Raw genomic sequence first — 6,000 nt, forward strand, 5'->3', positions numbered from 1 at the left:
TCTCTTGAATGTAGTCTCATAACTGTCCCTGGATGTCATTTTCTGTTTGTGCAAAGGAGAGGGAGGGAAGCTGGAAGGAAGAATACTCATTCCAACTTTCCTTTTTTGAAGAAAAAAAATACTGAAAAATAAAGCTGTCCCATTATATAAGAGGACAAAATAATGATGGAACAATAGTAATTATAATCCCTTAAAAAAGCCAACAAGAAAAAAAAAGGAAGAAAGGTTACTCAAGAATCAGTTGTCCTGCTTTAACAGGAAAAGGAAGAACCTGTGAAAGTAAGCCTTTAATTAACACTGGAAACAGTTTATGTTATAATACTTCAAACTAACAAACATTTTAGAAAAGTTTTCATGTTTGGTATTGTCTATAAATCTTTTTTAAAAAATTCTGCTTCCAGTTGCCTGAATAAAATAGCTTGCATAGGCAAGGGTTTTTGCTTGGAAGCAATGCCACAGTGAACCTGGGTGAATATGTATATTTCAGTTTAATCCAAGGATTAATGTGAGTATTAAAATAGGACAATTTGCCTTGTACTTTGAAAGAGAAAAGAGGTTCAAGATAAGGAGTTTGTACCAAATAATGTGTTGATAACTTCCTTATAACTGGGAAGAAGTAAACTGGATTTTTCCAAATGATATTGTTTTATGGTGTTCAGCTAGGAAGCTTACCCAGTTTTCTTCCCAGCTGAACATTTTGGAAGAGGAGAGAATGCAAACAATTACATTACCTTTATAAAAGGAAGATTTCTGATTGGTTTTCAAATTAATCAAAACAGAAAGGTTTGGTGAATTATGAATATATAGCAAATAATTCCCTATACTCACAAACATTTTTCCTTCAACATGGAAACATCTATTATTAAAATAGGATCATTAGATTTGGGCCAGCTTCTATGGAAAATGCTTGGGTAATATACACACACATTATGGTCAGAAAATCCTGAGCAATAGATAACTAGGTATCCCAAATGAATTAGTTTATCTGAATTAACTAATCTTAATCTGTACATTCTTCTGCTACCAGCAGCAACAACCCCAATGTGCTGAAAGTATTGCTGTATCAATGTCATTGACCATCAATGTCAACAACATGTCTTAGTAATGAGAAGAAGTGGTGTCATATCATAAACAAAACCCAATGTGACATCTAGACATGGCACTTTGGGCTTATCTAAATATGGAGAAGGTATCTGGCTTTATTTTCATGAAGGACAGCCAGTCTCTGAAACTTGGTTGAGACTGTGTGTTTTCTTTGCTAGACTGCTCTTATTTCTGAGAAAGGAGTCATAGGGAATGTTTGGTCTAAAAAGCAGAATTGTAGGTAGTCATGATATTGTGATAAAGTAGATGAGGTCCTTCATGCCAAGATAATATTATCACACTAATCTAACCTGGGCCCAGTTCATATTGGTCAGAAATGCCCAAAGTTGAGGCAAAATCAACCTCTATTGACCTCACCCCATTCCTAAGAGGTCTGTGCATAAGTGCACAATTATGCCTACCATCCCTGTCCTATTGTCCCCAATTATTAATTCCTATTTCTTGTATTTAAACTTATGTTTATTCTTGTTTCTGTTATATTGTAAACTTTTGACAAATAAAAATAAATAAATAAAAATAAATAAAGATGAAGTCATTGTTTCAGGCATTAAGAACAGATGATTCTGGAAAATTTTCACCAGAATACGCCACCTGTTCAGAACTGGTGAATGAGATGGCAGTTATAACCAGTTTTTTGAAGAACAGGAGTTTTCGGATTCCACTCAAGTTTTACTTCAGATATCGTTGCTTTGAGATATTTTGATCCCTGTTTCTTTGCTTCTTTCCCTATCACTCAGTTTAAGGTCAAAGCTGATCCTACTGTTTTGAAGAACTGAAGCATACTTTAGCTTGCCTAATCATGAAACTAAGCAAAGCAGTTATTTTAAGAAGCTAGTTTGTGATATCATAAAAGAGAAACAAAATCTTAAAGCTATTTGTTTGGTTTAGAAACAGTCTTTCCATCCCGGAGAAACTCAGGCTGCCTAGCAATCTTTTTAAACAATATAAAAAGTTTAACACAGAGATGAAAATTAATAATACAAAAAGTCCTAAAAATATTATCAAACATTTTTCAGACCAGACAGCAAATTTTCAACCTTAGTTTTTGCTGGGCAGAAAATATATTGAATTTTCTTAAAGTCAATTTTGTATAGGTAGATCTGTCCCTAAAACAAAACAAAATCAAAAGCAGTACTGGTAATGCCTCCAAGATGTGGCAACTATATATATTTTTTATTACCTGTTCCCATAATCCCTAAATCAAGAATGTCCAGTGAAATATGGCAGCTTCATGTGGCATCTTCAATATACTTCCAAAGTTATTCAGGGGCATTTTTATATTGTGCTCAGCCAAAATCCAACAGACCATACCATATTTTAGTGTAGCTAGTATGTGAAGGCAGTCTTTAAACTTTTGAGAAGTGGAGTTTATAAGAGACACAGGACTACTGACGTAACTAAATATTTCCCCAAAAAGAGTGGTATTATACTCCCTTTCTACTGTGAAATACATATAGTTCCTTTAGAATGGATAACAGCAAAATCAACAATGATTTTAATGAAAATACACTACAAATTTATAATTCACTGTACCAGAAGGAAATTTCATCAAACGTATGTGTCGTAGATACAAATAGGAATGTCAGGCTCTAGCTTAGATTGATTTAGAAAACTAAAAAGGGCAATTGGGGTTAATTCTTAGAAGGAGATCATCTGGGAAGTTAAGGGCTGTAGGCTTGAGAGGGCAGTTAAAAATCACACTAGAAGAAGGTATTTAAGCATTATAGGAACATAGATGGTGCTGAATTATAATTAGAATCTTCTAATAAAAGAATTTAACATTACTTTGAGTGACCTATACAGGTAGTTCTTGACCTACAATAATTCACTTAGTGACCTTTCAAAGTTACATTGGCACTGAAAAAAGTGACATATGACCATTTTTCACAGTTAGGACCACTGCGGCATACTTGATAACTGACTCACATCTATGACAGTTGCAGTGTCCTGGGGTCATGTGATGACCTTTTACAGTCTTCATGTCTATAGGGATACCAGATTCATTTAACAAATGGAGCAAAACTCGCTTAACAAATTTCTCACTTAGCAACATAAATTTTGGGCTCAATTGTGGTTGTAAGTTGAGGACTACATATATATGGAAATGGACCTAACTGAAGTTTTGGATGAACACTATTTCTTCTCAGTAGATGGGAAATCTTTGGTAATCCTACCAATGGGGAAGGTTGAAGAAATGAAACTATTAGACAATCACCTTTAAATCTAGAGTTTGACTGAAGGATTAGTAGCCATTTATAGACAAATATACATATTTGCTGCACAGATAAATTGTGAAATAAAGATAAACAGATAAATTTATTATAAAAGGTAATAAAAGACAAAAATACACCCTATAGTCAATCATTGCTTGTGTTTTCTTTCTTCTCTTTTCCCAATCCACCCAACCACATGGATTCAATTTCCACATTACAGTAAAGTCACTAATCTTCCTTTCTTTCCAATGGGATTCAGCAATAAAGTACAAAATCCCATATTTGCACTACGCCAGCATCTGATCATGTTTATTTTCAGAGAAGGTCAGGGGTTGAGTTCACTCAGCAGACTGCATCATATGATGAAGAGATGGTATTCAGCAGGTTCTGACCAGTTTTGGAGAACCGGTAGCAGAAATTTTGAGCAGTTCAGAGAACTGGCAAATATCACCTCTGACTGGCCCCACCCCCATCTATTTTCTGTCTCCCGAGTCCTAGCTGATTGGCTGGGTCTTCTTTTGTTGCCCTGCACAAAAGAATGGAGCTGGAAAGCAGGTTAGTGGGTGGGGAGGGAATAGGGATTTTGCAGTAACCTTCCTCTGCCATGCCCACCAAGCCACACCACACCCACCACACCACACCCACAGATCCGGTAGTAAAAAGATTGAATCCCACCACTGGTTTATTTACTGTGTTTTGAAACTCTGCTACACTGAGAACATAGCTTATAACATAGTATATTGTATAAATTGAGACAAAAGATGTTGAAAAAAACAGCAATGGCTCTGTGCTGCATGTGAGTAAAAAATTTCCATTTCTTCATTGGTTCAGTCAAATAAAGAATCCTCCATGTCATTCAGTTACATAAAGTGCAAATAATGAACACCCAAACAGGCTGATAGCATTAATTGTCTTCCATGAAGGTAAAATGATGAAGCCATTGGAAGTATTAGGGATACAGTAGCTGGAATATTCAGCTGAAATAATGACACATTGAATATTCAATTATAGCTAAATATAAACAGAGGAAAGGGATTTGGAGGACAAATAAATGGAAGGAAAATTTCAGAGAGAAAGAACTACTAGATTGTGAACTAATTTCCCAGAGAGAGCAGCAATACAGAATCCATGGCTTGGTTCATTTGAACCAGACAAGATAAAGCCCTGATAGCACTATGCTGGATTCTGGTGGTGTTGGGGAGGGCAAGACTGCAAAACTTGCAAGTTACCTGAGATTAAAGGCTCCCTCAATCAACACTTCTTTTCTTCTAAAGTTCAACGGCATGCCTTATTCAGGGTCAGTTCAGAATAGCTCCCAGACCTGCAGCTGTGAAATTTCATTTCTCCTGAGAGAGGCTAAAAACTGCTAAAATGATGGTTACAGATTAAGGTCCAGCACTCTTGGGTTCTGGAACAGGAGCAGTTTCTTTACATAGATTCATGACAGCCCAATGTAAAATAAACTTAAACTGCTAAAGAAAACAGCAGAGAAATCTCATATTGTGAAAGCTGAGGCACTGAGAGGCAAAAAGGAATTAAATCTTCTTCCCAAATACTTCCTAAATACAGGTAGTCCTTGACTTACGACCATAGTTGAGCCCTGTTGTTAAATGAGACATTTGTTAACTGAGTTTTTCCCATGTTATGACCTTTCTTGCAACAGTTGTTAAGTGAATCACTGCAGTTGTTAAGTTAGTAGCAATAGCACTTAGACTTATATACCGCTTTTATGGTGCTTTACAGCCCTCTCTAAGCAGTTTACAGAGTCAGCCTATTGCCCCCAACAATCTGGGGGCAACCTTTTACCCACCTCGGAAGAGTGGAAGGCTGAGTCAACCTTGAGCCTGGTGAGATGCTCGAGTCAACCTTGAGCCTGCCAAACTGCAGGCAGCCAGCAGTCAACAGAAGTAGCCTGCAGTACTGCACTCTAACCACTGCACCACCATGGCTCTAGTAACGTAGTTGTTAAGTGAATCTAGCCTGCCCATTGGCTTTGCTCATCAGAAAGTTGCAAAAGGTGATCATATGATCTCGGAACACTCCAATGGTCATAAATATGAGTCAGTTGCCAAGTATCTGAATTTTAATCATGTGACCATAGAGATGCTGCAATGGTCATATGTGTGAAAAACAGTCATAAGTCAATTTTTTTCAAAGCTGTTGTAACTTTGCACAGTCTCTAAGCAAACTATTGTAGATTGAGGACTATCCATAGTGACTTTTCAGTGCTGAGAAGGAAAAGAGAGAGAGTAAAGAGAGGGAGAAAAGTAGGAGGAAAGGATAAAGGGAGTGAAGGACCAGGAGATCTCACCTTTTAGTTATAACATCATCAGGTTAGAATAAAAAGCTGCCCTACTGAACAGTATTTGCCTAGATCACACTGAGAACTAGCATAGGAATTCAATTAAAGTTGTCCCTCTGAGGGGTTTTTCTGTTGTTTGCAGGTTTAAGAATTTGAAACTTTCTGGCATGTTCATTTTACAGTGTTAATTGTACCTGCCAGATGGGATTGCCATTTGTCAGAAATGGTGTAGGGTCTCCTGCTTGGGCAGGGGAGGGGGTTGGACTAGAGGATCTATAAGGTCCCTTCCAACACTGATTATCTGTTATCTGCCAAGTGTGATTTAGGTATTTCTTCTAGTAAGTGGTGTGCAAATTTTTACATTGTGGGCTCTCTGGTTCA

Source organism: Pseudonaja textilis, chromosome Z, assembly GCF_049901715.1.
Source record: "Pseudonaja textilis isolate UNSWEBS1 chromosome Z, rPseTex1.2, whole genome shotgun sequence".
Classification (NCBI taxonomy): Eukaryota; Metazoa; Chordata; class Lepidosauria; order Squamata; family Elapidae; genus Pseudonaja; species Pseudonaja textilis.